The sequence below is a fragment of the Pygocentrus nattereri genome, chromosome 9 (assembly GCF_015220715.1).
Source record: "Pygocentrus nattereri isolate fPygNat1 chromosome 9, fPygNat1.pri, whole genome shotgun sequence".
Lineage (NCBI taxonomy): Eukaryota > Metazoa > Chordata > Actinopteri > Characiformes > Serrasalmidae > Pygocentrus > Pygocentrus nattereri.
The window spans coordinates 45,026,621-45,050,326 of NC_051219.1; the positions used below are offsets into that span (position 1 = coordinate 45,026,621).

Sequence of the window (23,706 nt, forward strand, 5' to 3'; positions counted from 1 at the left end):
GTCGAGTCAGCCTGGAGACGAGCAGGAGGGGAGAAGAGTGGAGAAAAGAGAGAGAGAGAGAGAGAGAGAGAGAGAGAGAGAAAAGACGACGAGAATCGACGAGCAACGGCGCCACCAGCTGACCAGCGCAAAATGAGACCTGCTGAAGGAGGTAAAGAGGGGTTCCACTGATTTTTCAACCTTTCTACGTGATTAAATCGTTGACTCTAAAGAAACTGGACAGAGGCAGGATGGTTCACAGTGATGGTGATGGGAACCAGACGTCTGAAGAGTTTAATGCCTTTAAAAGCTGCCTTTAATCATCCTACATACACGTCCAGTTCTGCGTCCCTCGCCTGTACACGTCTACTACACTTGGGAAACATGTTAGGGTTACAAATGATTTATATTTTAAAATAAACCAGTAAGTTATTTCTACAGTCGCGCCTTCTTGAGCCTCAATTCAGCAATACTGGTTTTTAAATCAATCATATTGAATTCCAAGCAGCACAGAAGAGCTCGTCCCCCAGTCGTGTGTGAAGGCTGAGGCCATAATTTGAGGTAAAAAACATTATTTTTTGCAACTTTAACTGCAATAATCTACACTGTGACTATGAAATATAGACATCAAATGGCATAAAGAAAACAAATAAGCCTAATATAAAGGGATTTTCTTACTCACACTGTGCCGGCTTGCTTACAGCTGTACTGTTACTGTTAAAACGACTTACTAAACCTATTTACAAGGACAACATAAGACCAAAATGAGGGGGAATTAAGTAAAGTGGCCTGCGAGTGCAAAACGAGCTATTAAAAATGTGGCGTTTTGTCCAACACTCTGCTGAACTACCGACAGCCACCTGGAAAACGCTGACCAAAAAGCCAGTGGGCTGCCAGCTTTGCCAGGTCATCAGTGGGCCAACAGTGGCCTGCTATCGTCTTGCCATTTGGGTAAAAGTAAATGACATGCAGGGCGTCATAACCTTGCTGAAAAAAGACCATTAGAGACATCAGATGCATCTAGAATCAGTCACAGGTCACCAGTTAAACCATTAAGATCTTACATTGTGATATAAACCCATCAAGAACAGCCAAAACACAGCAAAGTCACCAGAAACCAACAGGAACATTTCATGGTTGTTTTCAGTAGGGAAGGCAAAATAGACCCCAAAGAAATTTCATCTGGTACTTCACATTCTGAATAAGAACTACAGAAACGTAGGTTCATTGGTCACTTTAGAGAGTAAATTAAACAGATATATTTGTGCAGATGTTGCTTTTTATCAGTGATGGTCAGTAACTGAGTATCTGAGTAAATGTAATTGGTTTCTGTACTTTAGTATTTTTGGTGTATCTGTACTGAAGTTTCTCCGTTCTGGGCGACTTTCTCCTTTCACTCCACTACATTTCAGAGTCTAATATCCGACTTTTTCCTCCTACATTTTGAGAAATCTGTCGTTCCTTTTGGTTTCTGTGTGTATAAAAACGTAACATGTCAAAACGAAAGAAGCGCAAAGCCAGAGCACCAATCAGGGCCCAGCGGTCACTTTGTTTAGAGCTGGTTTTGACCTGTTGGTCAGACCGACCCAGTGCAGCACGCGGTTCAACGTCAGCGCAGCAGCGTAAAACTTTGGGAGAGTCTGTTCAACATAAATGATGAACTAACCTAACTTTGTGTAAATAGAGCTCAATATAGAAATATGTCCACATATGCAGTCGAGACTGACGCGGCTTTTTTCTGAATTTCTACAAACACCATTTCATTTTATAGTAAATGAGTTTGGGCTGGTTTATGTTTATGAACAGACGCCTACAGATCAACATAGTAAAGGAGCTCATCTGTGATCCTGAGTTTAAAGCCAGTTTTTATTCAACTTAAACTTGGAACTAAGTTGTAAATAAATCTGAAACTGAAACTTTGCTTGTGTGTAAAAAGTGATTTCAGAGCCACTCGGTTCTCCCTGATGGAAACTGTTTACCTTCAGTGTTTTGTGCTTCTGATCATTTTAATAGACGTCAGCGTCACTAATTAATGACCTTCTATTAAAAGACTGGTTTACCAAGAGAGACGCTGGAGGACTTTCACCTGAAATGAGTTCATGAAGCCAGTCTGGTTATAAAAATGATAACAGGACATCAGAGCCAGAATTACTCTTTTAGTACTTTTAATTTATACTTAAGTACATTTGAAGGGAAATACTTTAGTACTTTTACTCCAGTGGAGGTCTAAAGGGAGGAACTTCTACTTTACTGGAGGAATATTTTACCTCGGGGGTCTCGACTTTAACTCAGGTACATGATTTGTGTACTTCGTCCACCACTGCTTTTTATCACTGCCCCTGTAAAGAAGTAGAAAAGTAATTGAGTTGTGTAAATCATGTATCCTTTTTCCACCATTTGTCCATTTTATCAGTCGTTCTTAAGCCTCTATTGCACGATGTTGCTTCAGGGCAACAAACCAATTTTCCTCACTTTACAGTCACAATACATAAAGACAATGATAGGGTTAACTACAGAGAGAGTAAGTAAGTCAGTAAAAGGGTCGTACTATTTCTTAATGGGCACATTTAAGCCTCTTTTTTAATGAATTTTCAAGAAGTATGTTTGTTGCCTAGAGGCAACATTGTGTGACAGTCACAAGGCAGGTCTCACCACTTCAGGGAACATGGATCTCTACCATTCCTTCCTATTGTTGTTACCTCAAGGCAACGTACTCCAAAAGAACCCCTGCACACATCATTACTATTATTTTTTACGTTTTTGAATTTAATAAACGGGTCTGAAAAAACTAATCAAGGACCATTTGCATGCAAAAAAGTGAATTGGATATATTTTTAAATCACTCTCATAATGTGTGCAGTAGAGGGTTCGGTAGCTACTACAGGAATATATGTAAATGTAAATATTTAATGTTGCAGTTGGTTTACTTGCACTGTTTCTCCACGGGGGTGTGTAGATGGCAAGCCATAAAATGTGGACATTCCTTTAAACTGCTTTACCAGAATCCAATAGAGCTGTGTCCACTCTAATTATCTCTCTATGAAATGTTCCAACACTAAGCAGACCTATTTTCCCCACAGCGTTCTATAAGGCGAAGCTGCTCAGACCCTCTGTACTGCTCGTTTTTCGGTTTTCACTGATATAACACACTTGTTTCAACTCATCCAGTGATTTCTAAGCCTTTCATGGGCTACATCAGCTGTGCAACAGCAGGAAAACCACAAAATTGGCTCCATAAATGGGGTTGAGACCCACAGTCGCAAGCCCAATAGTTATTTTCCTGTGCCTAGCCCATATAGTGAGGCCTATATTGCAGTAATATCATATATTCTATGATCTGCTTATTTACGTGCATTACATAATAACAAGGATTTATGTTAGAAAGCCCACCACCACCTTTTATTTAGATATTGCTCATATCACTCTTGTGTAACTGTTGTTCACAATAAATCTCCCACCTGAAATGGAAGATTAGACCTTTAGAAAGGTCGAACTTCGGGCCTCCTGGGTGTTGAGCTCGGGTCAATTCCAGAGGCAGGGCCCGGTGAAATAAGCTCTCTTTATTAAAGCCGGCGTATTCTTCCCCTACGCCATTAAACACACATTAATCATGCTCACTCCGGCCCAGGATACTTTAACACAACCCGGCCGTCATTAATAACGCTCCATCCAGCCCTGCGTTGACATTTCCTTTAATTATCTCTGTAATTTATTCATGTACTGTATCGCTGGAGCTTGTTGTGAAAAGCCGCCTGCAAGGAACGTTTTTACTCGGGCTCCTTGAAGACGTGGGATTAACTGTGTTAATGGTGAGGCTGCGAGGCACGGCTGCTGTTTGTGCGTGTTAAGCTCGAAAAGCCATTAGGCCTGGCATCCTCATACGCTAACTGGAAAGACAGTGAATTTATTAGTGAATCATCCACAAAGAAATACTTGAAGAGACTTCTGTGATTCAAGTCATTTACACAGTAGAATCCTTAATGTACCTGAGTTAAGAGTTGAGTAAATGGTGTAAAATCTGGCTACACAAGCTATGCACCTGCATACAGGCCTAGGGTTTGGGTGTCTTTAGGAGTGGAGGATGAAGTACACAATCCAGGTACTCGAGTTAAAGTCGAGACCCCCGAGGTAAAATCTTCCTCCAGTGAAAGTAGAATTTCCTCCCTTTAGACCTCCACTGGAGTAAAAGTACTAAAGTATTTCCCTTCAAATGTACTTAAGTATAAAGTAAAAGTACTAAAAGAGTAATTCTGGCTCTGATCTGGTCCTGTTATCATTTTTATAACCAGACTGGCTTCATGAACTCATTTCAGGTGAAAGTCCTCCAGCGTCTCTCTTGGTAAACCAGTCTTTTAATAGAAGGTCATTAATTAGTGACGCTGACGTCTATTAAAATGATCAGAAGCACAAAACACTGAAGGTAAACAGTTTCCATCAGGGAGAACCGAGTGGCTCTGAAATCACTTTTTACACACAAGCAAAGTTTCAGTTTCAGATTTATTTACAACTTAGTTCCAAGTTTAAGTTGAATAAAAACTGGCTTTAAACTCAGGATCACAGATGAGCTCCTTTACTATGTTCATCTGTAGGCGTCTGTTCATAAACATAAACCAGCCCAAACTCATTTACTATAAAATGAAATGGTGTTTGTAGAAATTCAGAAAAAAGCCGCGTCAGTCTCGACTGCATATGTGGACATATTTCTATATTGAGCTCTATTTACACAAAGTTAGGTTAGTTCATCATTTATGTTGAACAGACTCTCCCAAAGTTTTACGCTGCTGCGCTGACGTTGAACCGCGTGCTGCACTGGGTCGGTATGACCAACAGGTCAAAACCAGCTCTAAACAAAGTGACCGCTGGGCCCTGATTGGTGCTCTGGCTTTGCGCTTCTTTCGTTTTGACATGTTACGTTTTTATACACACAGAAACCAAAAGGAACCACAGATTTCTCAAAATGTAGGAGGAAAAAGTCGGATATTAGACTCTGAAATGTAGTGGAGTGAAAGGAAAAAGTCGCCCAGAACGGAGAAACTTCAGTACAGATACACCAAAAATACTAAAGTACAGAAACCAATTACATTTACCCAGTTACTCAGTTACTGTCCACCACTGTTCATTAGGCATAATCACCCCTCCAATTGCTGCTTAATCATTGTTTTCTTCCATTAGCTCAGCTAAGCTTTCAGTTCTTTAGCAGTTTCCTGTGAAGAGACTTCAAATTTGAAGCTCCAGATATGTGACCTATTTGATTTATGGACGTCAGAAGATGCGCCTGCAGAGGCTTAGAGAAGACACTTTATACTCTGACAGAGTAGAGCGAGTTGTTTTCGACCCAATACCCAAGAAAGAAGCCAATAAATAAAGAATGTCAGCTTCAGATTCATCTTTAAGGTGAACCTCACCATCCGCTGAACTTTCCAGTCGTGTTTTGACACAAACCGAGTTGAATTAAGATCTACAGTGTTCATTTGGGTCCATCTGGGCCTAAATGTCCACTGTATAGGCCACTGCACACTGGACTGCAAATTGCAGTGTTGCACAGTGGGCAAAAATTCAATACCATTGTTTCTAATGAAGATGCTCACGCTGCCACTGACATTAAGCAACAACGCACCCCAGTGCTCGGCGACCCTCAGCACTGCCACAGCGTGCCGCTCAGCGTTTGTCTATTGCTGCATTACATTAAAAAGTCTTTGATTTTTTACTTTGATTGTTACTGTCAAAGTACTGTAAAGTTTAATGGTCAGTATCGGTTTATTAGTCAGGTAAAAATGCGTGTAAATAAACCAAATATGTACTGTATTTTAACACTGCTGCTACAGAAGCAGAACATAAATGATATTTCTAATGTAAAAATCCCCTTTATTTAAGACTGTATGTCGCAATAACTATTTGAACTAATAAAATTTAGTGTAACTGAATTACAGTAAAAAGTGAAATGAATGTCATTTTACAGATTTTTACCATAATTGAGAAAACCGTATTTTACTGTTTATTAGCAGGTTTTTAAATTAAGATGAAAAAATGTAGAAGTGCATTCCTTGGTCTTCGTTCTTCGTCTCCCTCATATTTGTTTCATTACTGAGGTGCACCAGACAGTTAATGTATGAAAACGAATGGCGAACACTTGAAATTTTACGCCAGCTTTGACCAGCATGGGTCTGTTTTTACCCTTCAGGGACCAGTGAAAAAAATACAGAGGAGCTGAGTGGATGTTTTTTTCCTCCTGATCCCTGAAGGGTAAAGGGAAAAAAGCAACTGCCCCCTGCTTGTCAAAGCTGGTGTAATATGCTGGCTATTGGCCAGTGTTTTCTAATACAGTAGTGGAGCTAAACTTGCCAGGGGACATTTTTTCCCTGTTTTTATTTCTTTTTTTTTTTGATACCTGAAATCGTACGACAATACGAGATTTTTTTTCATATGTTATCCAGGCAGATTAAAAAATGTAGGAATACAATTTTTTCATCTTACCCTTCAGGACCTCCGTAAAGGTTCTTTTAAATAAACAGACGTGATGGCGGCATGTTACCTCAGTAAACATTACTACGCTTGTCTTTTTTCACCCTGTAAACATCAACATTGTGAAGAGCTGTAGAGCTATCTAGTAATAATGAGTTCAATAAATGGTGCTCAAAGTTTTATTCCATCTATAGGGTAAAATAAACTTGAGCTTGATGTTTATCGGAGCTCTCATGGTCACCCACATGATGCTCTGCGATGCTACTGACAGAGTTAGGTGACATAGTTGACTTGGGTTTCTCCTCCAAAAGTTCTGGTTAGGGCTGTGCGATGAAACGATAACGATAATTATAAATATAAGTTTTCCTCGATAGAGCGATAAGAATTGCTCAATTAATGTTTGATATAACACTCCACTCTCACACCTCCACGTTCTAGTAAAGCCCTGGTGGCGTTTTCTACTGCAAGGGAAGCAACACTACTCCGCTGTCGCCAGGAGGGGGCACACTTCTGAGTTTTTCAACATGATTAGAGCGGGAGGGGCGACGAGTGAAACGAGGCTTTAGCTACGGCTGAAACGTGGAGTTAGACGTTCCCTGTTTGAGTGGAGCGACCGGCGATCTGTTGTGTGACCGAGTCCGAGTGACGAGATCAGTGGTGTAACTGTACTGACCTTCAGCGAACTCCCCTCTTTCCATACATCCTAAAGAAGCTTTAGCAGCGTTAAACCACGTCTGCTCCTCACAGCTACAGCACTGTTACAGCGCCCAGGCATATTTTAGTATTAGTGCATTCCCAAGTGATGAAAGTGAGAGAAAGACGTGGTTCATGTGAGTTACAGTCCTGATTTAAACGACAGTAAACTGAGGAAGCTGTGAGGCTTTGGAAAGCGGGGGCGCACTATTTTTCCAGGCCAGCTGTTTTAGCAGCTGGCTAACTTGAAGTAGCTCCGTCACTCACACAGCACAGAGAACTGATGATACTGTAGATCAGACAAGACACAGAAGCACCACTTTCAGTTTAAACGTAGCTAAAAGCCGGACTCTGTTTGTCTGGTGTTGATATATTGTGGTTCCCCCCTCAAGCTACTATAGAGAAACCCAGTCGTCTGTTATCTGGAGTCTGAATACTGTGATGTGCTCTGACACAGCTGTGTTAGGACTGATGGGAGTGAGGCGGTGTGATCCATCCCTGACGTACCGAGCCAGCTAACTCCCGCTGTGCGTACTAGGTTGACGTTGTTGAGAAACTAAACAGTTCATCACTGTTGTTGGCCACTTGTTTATCAAGCTAAAAATAAGCTTAAAATAATCTGTTTTCTTTCTTAAACTATGAATATTATAAAAACTGCGGCCGTGCTTTTCCAGCAGATAAACACAGCTCACCAGACTCTTTCTCCCAGCGTCCCATGACAGATCTGTGAGATGTTCCTCTGTTTGGTGAGTGTTTGTCGTGTTCTGACCATAAAGGACAGTTTTAAACAGCGGTCAACCACCCGGGAGCAAAAATCAGCCTTCAAACCTGAAACAAATAACAATTTGACATTTATCGATATTGAACGATATGAATTTTGTTTATTTTGACCATATCGCCCAGCTCTAGTCCTGGTTAAATAAACCTGTCAAGAGTGGATTGTAATTCCGGATATTCTCTTGACAGTGTATCCGAAACACCAGACAGGAACGTTAGGAACGAAAATGGTGCTGCTTTTTCATGTGATCCTCTTAATGCAAGCACCGAGACTGTTTTGGCAGCAGCACAGACAACCAGGCCAATTGTTTAGTGAAATCATTTACTTCGAAGATTACTGGTTGTCAGTCAGCGAAGCCCACGCCAGTCACACACAGGAAATTCGGAGCGCTCACAAGTGAACATCTCTTCAGTCCAAGACGCATCCGATTTGTGACATAAAACTGCGCGTACAGTGCTTTTTGTGCTCGTGTGTGCCAACTATCATAATGGCTGTAAAACCGAGCTTGATCTATGTGTAATTACTTCCCGTTGCCTTTAGCTTAAGTTTATTTAAGCGTCGTCTGGGGGTGAGATTTCCGTGGAGGCATGATCAGGTCTTGGCAGGGCTGTCAAACCATCTGGAGGAGAAGCTAGGAAGATAAAAATAAATGCAGATAAGGGCTTGGCCTTCCTCCAGCTTGGCAGGGGTGAATAGAAACCTTCACACGGCAAATAAACCTTAGTCAACATCACTGGAGGACGGGAATATGGAGTACATGTGCGCCTGTACCGTCCGTGCTCTTTTCCAATTCTACTAATCTGTGAGATCTTTATCATGAGTGGTGTCAAACCAAAACAGTGATTATAGATAAAGCAGTGAAGTATGTAAGAAGCCAGTGTTTGGACGAATATTAACCAATCAGGTCCTCTGTAGGCACATTTTGCCCTTAGTGCAAGTGCTGTAAACATCTGCCTAATTCGTTTTCCTATCATTCTGCATGAGACTAATAACTCTGCATGCGCTAAATGGAAATACACCAATCAGGCATAACATTATGTCCACCTCCTCGTTTCTACGCTCATTGTCCATTTTATCAGCTCCACTTACTGTATAGCTGCACTCTGTAGTTGTAGTTGGTGGTGTTAGTGTGTGTTGTGCTGGTCTGAGTGGATCAGACACAGCAGCGCTGCTGGAGTTTTTAAACATCTCAGTGTCGCAGCGTCCTGTGACCACTGATGAAGGACGAGAGGATGATCAACACAAACTGTGCAGCAGCAGATGAGCTGCCGTCTCTGACTTTACATCTACAAGGTGGACCGACAAGGTAGGAGTGTCTAATAGAGTGGACAGTGAGTGGACTATGTTATGTTATGCCTGATTGGTGTATATGTATAATTTTGTCATTTTTCAGTTTTTGACATAATCTTAGGCCTATTGCTCTTAACATTGTGTGTAAAGTTCATAATGAATGGACCAAAAGAAATGGCTGAAAATGACCTGGAAAGACGTCTGGTTCCATTGACTTACATTAAAATGAAAGTAGGTTTTTTCCTTCTCCTGTAAAGTGACCGTTTTGGAGATACGAAGTTTTGTTTTCCGACAACAGCGACATCTGGATGTGGATTAAATAAACGGTATTGTACGTTGTTCCAAGTAAAATCTGATAACATTTCGTGTCCCATGTGCAAGCGTGTGTCTCCAATTGTACATTTTCCTCTGTAAAAGCGCTCAGCAGAGCCTCCAGCTCCTCTACAAGTCCTCCACATCAATAACCTTTCCCCCTCTCAGCCTCAGGTCATTTACAGCAGCTGCTTTTCATAATTAGCATCCAGACTACAGTTTAAGCTCGGCTTTCTCGGCCTTGCGTCACGCCGCTGTAACGTTTCTGAAGGTTGCCTCGCAGTCAGCAGCATCTCTGCTGGGACTGCAGTTGGGTTCCAATACTGCAAGTTTGTTTGGTTTCTCCTTGAGACGGTTCTCATTGACCGAAGCAGAGATGCTTGGTGTTATCGTTTCAGCACATTACCACATTGATCCCATACTCTCTGCAGCGATTTCTTTTCTGTACCTCAACCCCCTTCGCTGAACATTGCACTGCAGCAAGCACACGAAGCACACGTGGCTGGGCACAGAGGTCCAACAGCGGAGCGTGAAGGAGAGTGGCCTGCTGAAATATTTATCCCTGATGCATATTCAGCTGTTGGTCCCTTTTTTTGTGAATGAGGCTATGATCCATCTCCACACACAGGGAGATGAATAATTTATCACTGGTTAAATTAATGGTCCAGCGTCAAGGTGCTGACAAGTGTGATGCCCATGTGAATAAAGGGGAAAAATGGCAAATGCTTGGGAAGTGGGTGGCAGGAAGGGGGGGAGGGGGTGGCAGGATAGGGGGAATCCGGGAGGCTACAAGTGGTGTGAAGTGAACACAGACAGGGAGGACGTGACCCAGCCAAGCACTCGCAAGCGTACCAGACAAGGACGAGCTCTCTTATTCCGTGGACCTGCTGGTAGACTTCAAATGTCCTCCTTAACCTGCGCCCCACTGGAAAACAAACTAACCGGGCCAGAACTTATGCATGGTCCTGGCCCTTGATCAGTTAATCAGCTATATGGGTCCTGTTAAACGTTTTAAATCCAAGACGATCATTGAGACCTTTTTATTTTTTTGTCGTGCCGGTACGAGTGGATCAGACACAGCAGTGCTGCTGGAGTTTTTAAACACTGTGTCCACTCACTGTCCACTCTATTAGACACTCCTACCTTGTCGGTCCACCTTGTAGATGTAAGGTCGGAGACGACAGCTCATCTGATTATGTAATGAACGTTTTAAATCCAAGACAATCATTGAGATCTTTTTTTTTACACTTTATAAACTTCTTTTTGATTTCTTTTAAAGTGAATTATTCAGATTTATCATAGCCTTCACTATTAATTTTACTACTAAAACACATTTTCCTCAGTTAAGTATACTTTCTTTGTGTTTTAATGGAAAATATGACAAGTTTTATGTGTGTATTGCTGTCACTGTTGGCTCCTCCCACTACTCCTTGTGCCTTTTGTTTACATTTCCATCCATGTGCATTTGTTTTGGTCTTCTAGTCCTGCCCCTTGTTTGGTTACTCCGCCCCTGATTGTCGCCACCTGGTTTCCACCTGTCTCTCGTTAACACTCTTGTATTTAAGCCCTTTTTTCTCCCTAGTCTAGTGCTGGTCTTTGTATTGGTCTGTGTTGTTATTAGAACTGTTTGGTTGTTTGTGTTTCTCATCATGTTGGCTACATCAACCTGGACCGTTATGACCCTGATTTTGGATTTGCCCTCAATAAAAGTCGCTTACCTCCGCACATGCGTCCGCTACCTCGCTCCACGTTACAATTACTGTTCACAGCTGTGTTTACTAGTCATGCACCTGCTAGTATTTTCAGTTCTGCTCAAAATGAGCTAAAATTTTCATGACTGAAATACTGGAAACACTGACTCACTACCAGTTTTAGTCTAAAATCCAAGTTAAAAGTCCAAAATGTGTTTTCAGCTCTGACTTTGAACCAGTTCGGTAGGATGGTCCATATCCCAACACAAGCTGCTCAAACTGCCAAAGCCTTTAAACTACTGCATTTGGCGAAGCTTGCTGGTGTGTGTGGGGGTTCTGTGATGTTGCCCGTCTTATGTTTCAGCACATTTCAGCATTGTAAGCTTGCGTGTAGCAACAGTCGTGTTTCACTCTCTAACAACCTCATAATTCAGAGGCATTTACTTTATACTGACTTTGGAACATTGTAGTTTTCCACTTTGTGCAACTGTGGCACTTTTCGAAGAGGCCATTCGTTTTTGTTACGGAGAAATCCCACTTAGACCTGGAGCTTTGTGGGCAGGACGCTGGGACAGATGACTTCAGAGGTCTATGATTTAACAACATAATGCACAAGTTAGCTGCCATGAAGAATAAAAAGACAGTCCGGATCTCTATTTATCTTCTGCTTATTCAGAATAAATCTCATCCATAATAGTCGCTTTCAAAAAAGTCCTTCACAGCCTTCAACATGTATATTATACAGTATATTATACAGTATATATATCGCTGCTGAAGAAAACTGTATCTCCAAAAAACTTTACAGGAGAAGGAAAAAACATACTTCACTTTCAATGTAAGTCAATGGAACCAGAATTTTTCCCGTGTCATTTTGGGTCATTTCTTTTAGGCCACTCATGATAAAATGTATAAACAATGTAAAGAGTAACAGACACTTTCAAATTATGGCAAAAACTGAAAAATGCCAAAAATGGAGATACAAGGTTTTCTTCCAACAGCAACGATATATATATATAATTTATATGTAGTATATATACACAGAGAAAACTGTATAGAAAAGAAAGTGTTGCATAGAAAGTGTCATTTAAGTTAAAAAAGGTAAATATAAAACTTTTTCACTTCACTATTTTTACTTTTTTTAAAAATGTAATATTTATAATGTAATATGTAACGTTTAACCAGACATTATATGCTACTGGGTGGAGTGGCTTGCCTTGAGACCATCAACTTGCTTGAGACATAATGTTTATGATGCAGTGAGTCATAAACATTAAAGAGTTTTTTTTTATTTACCGGACGTACTTTCTGATTTTGGTCACAGTTACGTCTCTGTTTAAGAATGAAAGGCGTGTTTAAGAGCCTCATTTTTTGATGCCATGTAAGTATATGAAGAAAAATCTGCGCAGACCAAGGAAGGCCTGTTTAACTGCGGCACGGAAGAGAGATTTCAGTTGAGAGCGCTTTGATTAAATCTCAATTCAGCTGAATCGCCAAAGCTTTGCTCACTCCTACTTGTGTCGTGTCGCGGATCCTGGGGCCAGATTGACATTTCGATGCGTTCTGAGGCGCCACCTGCTCCCCTCTTATTCCCCTCTGCGTAACAGAGCTGCGGAATAAGTTATGGCCGGCCGTGCGGTCAGGAGCCTTGCTGAGGGCTCCGTAAAGTCTGCCTTTAGCTGTCTCCCTGCAACCGGCAAGCTCTGTCATCTGGCCCGAAAACGATTTATACCCGACCACAGCTCTCCGCTCATTACAGCCAGCGATGGGCCCTCGCAGAGCGGAGGAGGTAAATTCGGGCTAGTCGGGCGTAATGGAGCCCTCTGCCAGAGCACTGCGGTGGGCAATAAAAGGCACACAGAGCCATTAGTCTTATGCAGGCCGACCAGCAGTGGCCGGGATAATGAACTAAGGAGATGGTTAGGGCACCCGAAGGAAATAAGGCTCCTTCAGCAAGAGGTAAATCCACCAGGAGAGACAAACAGAGAAGTAAAGCTTTCGAACTGACAAGGAGGCAAATAAAAAAACAGCAGTATCGAGAGAGAGGAGGAGAGAGAGGGAGGAGACAGAGAGAGAGAGGAGGAGAGAGAGGGAGGAGACGGAGAGAGAGGGAGGAGACAGAGAGAGAGAGGAGGAGAGAGAGAGAGAGAGGGGAGGAGAGAGACAGAGAGAGAGAGAGAGGGGAGGAGAGAGACAGAGAGAGGAGGAGAGAGAGGAGAGAGAGGGGAGGAGAGAGAGGAGAGAGAGGGGAGGAGAGAGACAGAGAGAGGAGGAGAGAGAGAGAGAGAGAGGCCTCAGGATGGATTCCTTACTGTACTCCATACGTTGCACCCACAAACCATGAACTATCCAAACATACGTATGCATTGACCATCCATTTCATTAAGTTCTCCTCCTTATTTCTGCACTCATTCTTACTGTATAGCTGCACTCTGTAGTTCTACAGTTACAGACTGTAGTCCATCTGTTTCTCTGATACTCTGTTACCCTGTTCTTCAGTGGTCAGGACCCCCATGGACCTTCACAGAGCAGGTACTGTTTGGGTTTTGGGTCATTCTCAGTAATGCAGTCAGATTTAAATTCAATTGCAATGTGCTTTTAGGGGAGATCTGGCCTTTTAGCTACAGGCAGAGGCTGCCCAGAACTCCAGCTCAAGTTCTCAGAGTTCTCCCCCTCCCTCAATACTACCACCGCCATGCTGGTGTCCTTATTCTCTCCTTGCAGGCATTAGTTCTTCCTCTCTTCACAAGCATCACCTTTTCTCTATGATCACTGGCTTCCTGTTGGGTACCGTATTCACTTCAGAATTCCTCTGCTCACTTAACAGCCTCGGTTTTTCCTAATGGTCCAATGTTCTCCTACCCTTATAAACCCAGCTGTACTCCCTGCTGCTCCTCAGCTTATTTACTAACCTCTCCTCCATTCAGCCTTCTTCACTGTCTTCCTGTGTTCTGTGTGATAGTAGAATTCTTAGCTTCTTTGCGTACTTGGAAAGCACTATATGAGGTTAATTATTATAATGTAATTATAATCATCATTATTATTATAAAAAAAATTTATGTGAGGCAAAATATGCAAATTAGCCCATACACAACAACCAATCACTTCCTTGCTTTTCCTGTTTTCTTCAAAAGCCGTCTTTATTCCTTTGAAGATATAACGTCCGTGGGTGTTGGGTCATACAGCAGGATCTAAGAGCTCTTTCTGTAGAGGAAGTGTCACCGAGGCAGCCTTGGTCTGCATTGGGAGTGACGCATAAGGAGCGCAGACTGAGGCGAGTTCATTTCTCATTGCCGTGTGCCGCCACTTGCATAAGCAACCGAGATTATCTGTGCGCCTCTCAACTGCAATAATGCTGAGGGTGATGGCTCAATTTGTGGGCCCAATGCAAGTTCTTTTCCCAAGGAAATGCATTCCTGCATTTCTTTTCCCGTGGGCTGTAAGCCTGGGAAAACTCATGTGGGCTTGCTTTCCCAAAAGCACAGCAAGCTCCAAGATCGGTTTTATGATGGTAGCTCAGGGATCACTGCCAACTTGTGGGAACAGTTGTGGGAAAGTATGTCACACCAAGGACTGTGGGGTAACGGTGGGCCTGAATGATTCTCACAACACATTAGTGAAATATACCAAGAGCAAAATGTGACGACAAGGGATTCGTTTACTTTAGTCTTTTAAAAATAGATGTAGAAAAGTAAGGTTCTTTTGGAGTGCTGTTGTGGAAGAAGCACTTCTGGTTCCCTGACCTTTAAATGGATGGTTCTTTAAAATAATCAGATGTGTGAGCGAGAAGAACCTTTTATTAAAAGCATATCGTCAGTGTCCAAAGAAAAACAAGTGTCTCCAAAACAGGAACTTTCCAGGAGAGGGAAAAAACCTACTTTACTTTTCATGTAAGTCAATGGAACCAGACATATTTTCACTTATCATGAGATTTACACACAGTGTAAAGAGCAAAATGCAATTTCAAATCATGTCAAAAACTGAAAAAGATGGAGATACAAGGTTTTGTTCCAACAGAAGCAAAATGAAAGAATAGCCTTGAAGCACAGTTCTCTAGCTGGAGAACTGCATGTGTGAAGGTTTCTATTCAGCCCTGCGAGTCTGGATGAAGTATATACACCATGAAGGATTTACACCAATCAGGCAGAACATTCTGACCACCTCCTCGTTTCTCCGCTCACTGTCCACTTTATCAGCTCCACTGACCTCTGTAGTTCTACAGTTACAGACTGTAGTCCATCTGTTTCTCTGATACTCTGTTACCCTGTTCTTCAGTGGTCAGGACCCCCATGGACCCTCACAGAGCAGGTACTATTTGGGTGGTGGGTCATTCTAAGCACTGCAGTAACACTGACGTGGTGGTGGTGTGTTAGTGTGTGTTGCGCTGGTCTGAGTGGATCAGACAAGCCTTGTATCTCCATTTTTGAGGAATGAACCAAAGGAAATGATACTAAATGACTCAGAAAAATGTCTGGTTCCATTGACTTACATTAAAAGTAAAGTATGTTATTTTCTTCTCTTGTAAAGTTACCATTTTGGAGATACAAGGTTTTCTTCTGACAACCACAATATTTTATATATATATATACACACACACACGTGGATGTGGAAACCCCAGGCAAATACTGGGGAAGAAGAAGCATAAATACATTAGAACAGATTAAAATTACAGCAGCTCATTTGAATACCAGAAGCCGAGCCCCAAATTGCACTGCTGTTAAGGGAAGCTTGAATATTTCGTCATGTTATTCTTTAATCTGATTTCATTCCAGAATCCGGTTTAATGCTTTCTTCCCCGAATAGCAGGCAATTAACACAAATATAGCCATCACTCGTATGTTTATGAAATTTTAGCCATGTAATAAGGATGAAGATGTGAGAGCAGCAAGCCAAGGGCAAGAAGGCAGAAAGCTGCACTACAGAGCCATCGTTTATGCTGTGAAATGGGATGATTCTCATTAAACATGTGCAAGAAAAGTACATTACAAAGAGCAGACGTGTACCGACACCAGTTAGTTGGAAGGAGGTGTAGATAATAGGCTATGCAGAGGAATTTCAGAGGCATGTGTTGTTGAGGACTGTTGTAGTTGAAGCAGTGAAGGAGAAGCAAAACCGAAGATAACTGTGAGTTTGGTTTCTAATGAGCATCAAGGATTAGCACAGTAGATCTCCAATGTATCCCTACTGAGCAGCACTACCAAGCCCGTCATGATCGTAAACGATATAAACATATAAACAACTGCAATTAACTATTGTCTTTTTTTGTTCATTGTACAGGAAAACAAGTACAAGCCTAAAGTGGCCAGTTAGCTGACTGACAGTATTTAATAGCTCCCAACTGATGAGACAAACAGCTCAAGCTCACTGCTGCCCTCTAAAGGTGTTATAGCACCTTTTTTTCCTATTTCACCTATTTCACTCAACCCAACAGATGAAAACACACCTAATTCACGTTGTTCATTCAGGCAAATACAGGGTGTCCCAAAAAAATTGACATAATTTTGTAGTCTAATAATGTGGCCAATCCAATTCTCCCTCAAATGGTCTCAAATTTGAAGAAAATGTGTAAAAACTAACCGAGTTTAGTTTTTAATGTGTGTTTTCAGGGTGAGGAACGGCGGTCACTGGAAATGAAAAGGCGTTGTGTGTGTGTTAGAAGGTGCTCGAACGCAGTCAAACAGGACTGAGCGGCGCATTTTCGAGAAAATTCAATAAAAATGCACCAACTGGAGACGCAAGACACGCTACAGCGTGTTGGGCAGGAGCTGGACTCCAGGCTGGACACGTGTGTCGGGTCACGGGCGGTGCGCATGTTGAACATTAGTGAAGCTGTGAAATCGGCTATAAAATCTACATCCCTCTGAATTTCTTGTTGGAGTTTGGATGAATAAATCTTGCTTTGTTCAACATGAAGCCCGTTTCACTTCGTTTGCGTACGACATGCAGTCACTCAGTTTTTTTGGGACCCTGTATGTAACAGTTGTAACAAGTCTAACTGTTACATATTCATTCTTTAAGGAGTAACTCCACCCCACTATTTTCAGCGAACTCCACCCCTGGTTCAACTTTGAAAAATGCTCAAAAATGGGATGGGCACGTTGGGAAGGGCACTGTAGTGATCTGTGGGTTTGGAGGTTGGGTTGCGAGGGAGACCAGGCAGGCTGGGCTGCTGTGTTTTTAGAGCATGTGTATGTTAAGCTACCAGAAAATATGGAAAGTGACGGAATCAAATGGCAACTGAGAGTCTTACGATGTTGTTTTCTCTACCAGCATCTCCGTCTTCGACGAGGGAAGGTGTTTCTGATCAACCTTAACAGTATGAGCCGCTGACTAAAGCCGCCGAAGAGTTAATGTAGTTCCCGAAAATGATAAGCAGCGAGAGGCAGAGGCGTCGGAACGGCAGAACATTCCCAAAAATTGTGACGACTCACTTCTAATCATTTGTTCAGCGGGTTCATATTCGATACAACCCCAGTCCCGATTTCTTAGATGCTCTGAACTCTGAGTGAATAAAGTGGATTTCTTTGAACTCTGTCTGTCTGAGTTTCATTGAGTTTGACATCAAGGTCACAGACTGCACCACTGGTCAGTCAGGGTTTCCTGCAATGGCCCTAAATCCTTACGTTGTATAAACTGTTCAGAGGTCACAGTCGATTCAGTTCCCTCTCAAATTCACAGTCACCTTTATAAATTGAACCCACAATTGAACAGAAATCAATGGTAAGCAGCACTGGATCTATGGAAAGCGGGAAAAAGGTTCGAGAAAGGCTGTACGGATGAAAGGTTGATGCATTCGGTAACTATGGCCTATCTCGTCCTTTTTTCCTGAGGTAGCTCTGGCGTAGCTTGGACTTGTGTTTTGGGTCATTATCTTGTTGATGCATGAACCACTGACCAACTAGACGCATGCCAGCTGGTACTGCATGGCTCTGCAGAACGCTGTGGTAGCTGTTTTGGTTCAGGGTGCCTCTCACTCCGTACAAGTCACCGACCCTGGATCCAGCAGAACATCCCCAGACCATCACACGTCCTCCTCCACGTTTCACAGTTGATGTCACACACTGTGGAACCATCCTTGCGCCCACTCGACGGCGTGATGAACCGAAGATTTTAAATTTTGATTCTTCAGACCATAAAACCTTCCAGTCAGTGGTCCAGTGGCGGTGTTTCATTTCAAGCTATTCATTGGAGCTGAACGACTTGAATTGCAATAAATAACTGGAAAAATTGGGGTGTTCTAAAACTTTTGACTGGTAGTGTACATTTGAAAAATATTGCACGTGGAGTTATGTTGGAGTTATATATAAGGGGTCAATGCAAGGCAATTGTATTTTGAGCAATTTTAGAGCATTTCTATTGGTCCATTCATCATGAAAACACAATCTAAACATAAACAAAAAAGGAAAAAAAAAATCCAAAGAAATGCTTATTTATTTTTTATGGACAGGGACGATATGTTGTGGATGCTGATGGATAATCAGTGGTTCACTGCAATGGTTATGACCACCCACACCAGCATATCGCTGCTGTCAGAACAAAACCTTGGTTCTCCGTTCTTCAGTTTTGGACATCATTTGAAAGAACCTGCTGCCCTTTACGTCAGGAATGGACCAAAAGAAACGGCCCACAATGATTTGGAAGTCTGGTTCCACTGGGGATCCGAGGTTTCAGCATAAACCAGCATGAATTGCTCCAGCTGGATTATTATAGTGAGACCAACTATGTCTAATATGACTGTTGTGAATATGATATGAATATTGTGAATACTGATATGTTTGTAAGCAGAACTGATCCATTATAAAACACATTTTAAGAACTACATCAGTAAAAGCAGAGGAGGCTGCATCCGCCCGCCGCAAACTCTGCCACCTTGACTCCTGTGTGGATGTCTGGAGAGCGCCGGTCACAAAGGCTCTCAGGCAAAACTTCTTTCTTCATCTTTATTTCTCTCAAACAAGCTCATATTTTTCTGCGGGGCAGTCAACTCCTCGAGGCAAAATTCATTGTCTGGAGACGGAGTCCACCTGTGTGTGCGTGAGTAAAATGAAATGTTTACTCTTCCAGACGGGGGATGATATGGTCTTTGTGTTGTTTGTTCACAGTTTGATTGCTGTGACTGACCGCCTTTCAGAGGACAAACAAGGCCACGATTAATAAACGCTCTAACTTTCCGTTTGCAGAAATGATTCCCACTCTGGCTGGGCCAAACAGCAATTTACGGGCTCCGGATACTCGTTGATGTCTGAGAACAGGGCCGTTACTAAAATAAATGATTGTGTAAATCTTGTACGATAAGATCTATAGAATTATAATAAAAATTATACAATAATTCTTAACATAATTCTTTAATATTTTTGTATATTTCTATATATTATGTATATTTCTATTTGTATGTCTGTAGATGGGGTTTTTGTATTTATTCTTCTTTTTATAGTTTCACCCTTATTATCTATCTAAAACCTATGCACACTATATTACCAAAAGTTTTCACTCACCCATCCAAATCACTGAATCCAGATGTTCCAGTCACTTCCGTGGCCACAGGTGTATAAAGCCGAGCCCCTAGGCCTGCAGACTGCTTCTACAGACATTAGTGAAAGAATGGGTCGCTCTCAGGAGCTCAGTGAATTCCAGCGTGGTGCCGTGATCGGACGCCACCTGTGCAGCAAGTCCAGTCGTGAAATTTCCTCACTACTAAATATTCCACAGTCCACTGTCAGTGGGATTATAACAAAGTGGAAGCGACTGGGAACGACAGCAACTCAGCTACAAAGTGGTCAGCCACGTAAAACGACAGAGCGGGGTCAGCGGATGCTGAGGGGCATAGTGCGCAGAAGTCACCGACTTTCTGCAGAGTCAATCACTACAGACCTCCAAACTTCATGTGGCCTTCAGATCAGCTCAAGAACAGCGTAGAGAGCTTCATGGAATGGGTTTCCATGGCCGAGCAGCTGCATCCAAGCCTTACATCACCAAGCGCAGTGCAAAAAAATATAAAATAAAATAAAATAAAAATAAAAAAAATTATATATATATTATATATCCATGTACAAGGAATTGAGTTTGGCTCCAAGGCCCCCAGGAGCAAGCCAGATCGGACAGTGGAGAGGAAAAACATCTGGATGAAGAGAGAACGACGGAGCTGATGAGATCTTATGACAAGATACAACAAGGAAGCTTAAAGCTTCAACATCTTTTAGAAATATGCTGATTAATCCAGGAGGAAGTGACAGAGAGGGTTCATGATCAGTGCCAGACGCTGGTGATTCCACTGTGGTAATTCTAGTGATGGAGGCTGACAGGCAGGAGAGCAGCATCAGGTCAGGCAGGAGGGACAGGAGGGACAGGAGGGACAGGAGATCAGCCAACGGAGATGGAGCTCCGGTGACTCTAACAGCTCTGGTGGCTCCCATGTGATGACTCAGGCAAACCTCACTCAGGGGCTCAAATAGAGAGAGAGAGAGAGAGAGAGAGAGAGAGAGAGAGAGAGAGAGAGAGAGAGAGAGAGAGAGCAAGAGAGAAAAAGAGAAAGAGAGAGAGGGAGGGAGAGAGAGAGAAAGAAAGAGAGAGGGGGGGAAGCAAGAGAGAGAGAGAGAGAGAAAGAGAGAAAGCGAGAGAAAGAGAAAGAGAGGGAGAGAGAGTGAGAGAGAAAGCAAGAGAGAGGGAGAGAGGGAGAGAGAAAGCGAGAGAGAGAAAGAGAGAAAATGAGAGAAAGAGGAAGAGAGAGAGGGAGAGAGAGAGAGAGAGGGAAAGAGAGAAAGCGAGAGAGAAAGAGAGAAAACGAGAGAAAGAGAGAGAGAGGGAGAGAGAAAGCGAGAGAGATAGAAAAAGAGAAAGAGAGAGAAAGCAAGAGAGATAGACAGAAAAAGAAAGAGAGAGTGAGAGAGAGAGAGAGAGAGAGAGAGAGAGAGTGAGAGAGAGAGAGAGAGAGAGAGAGAGAATTTTAAAGCAGGCTGATTTAGTTGGTAACATTATCGGTGCTCCAGTCAAAAAAATAAACACAGAGTTTGCATTTTACAATCTTAATGTGCTCAGTATGATAATTCATCCTCAGTATGACCAGAGACATTAACTAACAAGGTTAAACGTATATAAAGTCACTTTTATATGAAGTCAGAGTTGTTTCCATAACATATGAGGCGCCAAGTAACTTTACTAAAGCAGTTCCTTTCTGTTCTATTCCAGGCCTAACAGCCCAGTCTCACCCACTTACTGGTGATGTTTACTCAGTGCTTGTAATACGTTCATGGCCACTGAATCCAGCTCTAAACAGTCCAGTAGGCAAAGTGTTAACCACATACCTTTCATCTCACACACACACACACACACACACGAGAGTCTCCGATGTTCAAATCGAGGTTAGAAGGTGGTCAGATAGCTGTCAGTCACTCTCTGTACACTCCCTGCCTGCAGAGGACTTCTATTTGAAGTGCTCGCCCGAGGGCCGACACTAAAAGCTTTTTGACAGCGGCACCGAAAAGCCAGATACGATCATGAACTGCGGTTCGGCTTTGTTTTTGCTTTCTGCTGTTAAAGTCTGTTCTCGCTCCGAAAATATGCAGATGAGCTCCTCCCCTCCACCTTTATCTTCACAGCAACTGTAGACCACATCTTTAAGGGGCAGCACTATAGAAAATCCACTGAAGGATCTGGCGCCGAATTCGGTCCTCGCAGATCAGCATTTATCATGCTGTATTTCAGCTCTGTGGAAGGTTATTAGGCTGTGGAATCCATAATAAGCTGTTTAATCTTGGTAAGGGATGAGGGGATGTGAAATTATGTTTACTGTGTGCTTGAGAGGTGCAGGCCTTGTTTGATAATGTGCATCCAAGCATGCGGGGCTGTTGTCAGTGAAGGTCGTAGAAGATAGCATCTTGGGCTTATTGCACAGAGCTCTGAATAGCTACCAGGTTTCGCTGAAAACTGTGCCAGGTGAATCATATGAGCGCGGAGCAACGTGCCTTCCACCCCACGGTCGGCCCGTTTCAGATCTATTATGTATGTTCAAACCAAGGTATGGTACATCAGTTCAGAGGAGATAAAGGAGGGAGGGAAAAAAAGAGAAAGAGCTTCTGTTTTGGCTGTAGAAATTCATGGCTTTACTTAATCAATGTTTCACCAGCAAAATCAATTCCTCTCCTTCTTTTACTGTCTTCTTTCAAAAATAGGTAAAGCAAGTCTCAGAGATAAAAGGTTTGTGTGAAGCGCCGGCTTGTGGGCCCCTGCAGCCCCCGGCCTGTAATGACGTCATGCAGTATGCTGTCTTGTTTACACTGACATCAAAGCTATAGGGAATATCAAATTTGAATAAAGTGCTTCCTCGCAAACAGTGCTGCTGTCTCAGAATCCAGTATGATAATCTTTGAAATGCACAGTATTAGGGCAGGGCTGGAGGTCAGGGAACTGGCCCGGTGACCAAAAGGTCGCCGGTTCAATCCCCGGTGCAGACAGTCCATGACTGAGGTGTCCTTGAGCAAGACACCTAACCCCCAACTGCTCCCCGGGTGCCGTGGATAGGGCTGCCCACCGCTCCGGGCAAGTGTGCTCCCTGCCTCCTAGCGTGTGTGTGTTCATTAGTGTGTATGTGGTGTTTCACTTCACGGATGGGTTAAATGCGGAGGTGGAATTTCCCCGTTTGTGGGATTAAAAAGTGTCACTCATCATTAAAGAAAAATGTCTTTCCATTAATTGTAAATAGGACGCACAACGGTTTCGGAAGCATGTTGGTATCAGCAGATAATTGCTTACAAAAAACTGGATAGATGCTTAGATTTGAGCAATATTACAAAACAGCAGCCAGCTTCTTCTGCAGTTTCACTCTCTCGCAGACAAACTTTCAGCCTCCAGCCTTTCTACCGTAGTTCCTCGACCTCTTTCGTGTACTGAACATTAATGCCTCCTTCTGTTTCCTCACACATCTTTTGACATATTCGGCACTTCGTAGACATACAATACACCAGTGAGCCAAAACATTATGAAAAATATAATAACAGTAAATACAGTTGATGTAACCATCTTGTAACAATGGAGCGTGTGAAGGTCTGAGATACAGTAGACAATAAACGTTCCCTCAACGTTTCTACAGTGGGTTTAAGGTCCGACTGTGAACCTTAAATCAGTTTCTCCAGGTGAAAACAGAAGAATAAAAGCCTGGAGGCGAGGCGGGGTGTGGAGTCAGTACATCTTAGAACAGATCATTTCAGTGGATTATGGTTCCCTCACTAAAGCTACTGAGATGGAGCCTTGAGGGTCCCACCCCAGTGAAAAGGGGGGCACTGACCCAGAGACAGTTTCAGACTTGTTAGATGTGAGAAATGGGTTGACGTAAAGACAAGGTCCTAATTGTTATGGTCAGACGACTGGGTCAGGGCATCCTGTCTACATGCCCTGCTGTTGTGTAACTGCAGTCCAGTCAGAGTGCCTACGCTAATCCTCGTCCACCGTCAAAAGAAGTGCCTACATGGGTGCACAAGTGTTGGAGCCGGACCTCGGAGCAATGGAGGA

General features: G+C 42.7%; 1 long non-coding RNA gene across 1 annotated transcript; it reads left to right on the forward strand.

Annotated features, from left to right (window-relative positions):
- The first annotated feature begins 17 nt into the window (after positions 1-17).
- Positions 18-17,731, forward strand: LOC119263958. Its single transcript, XR_005130667.1, has 2 exons — positions 18-151; positions 17,473-17,731. It is a non-coding gene; the product is annotated as an uncharacterized LOC119263958 (long non-coding RNA).
- Positions 17,732-23,706: the final 5,975 nt, after the last annotated feature.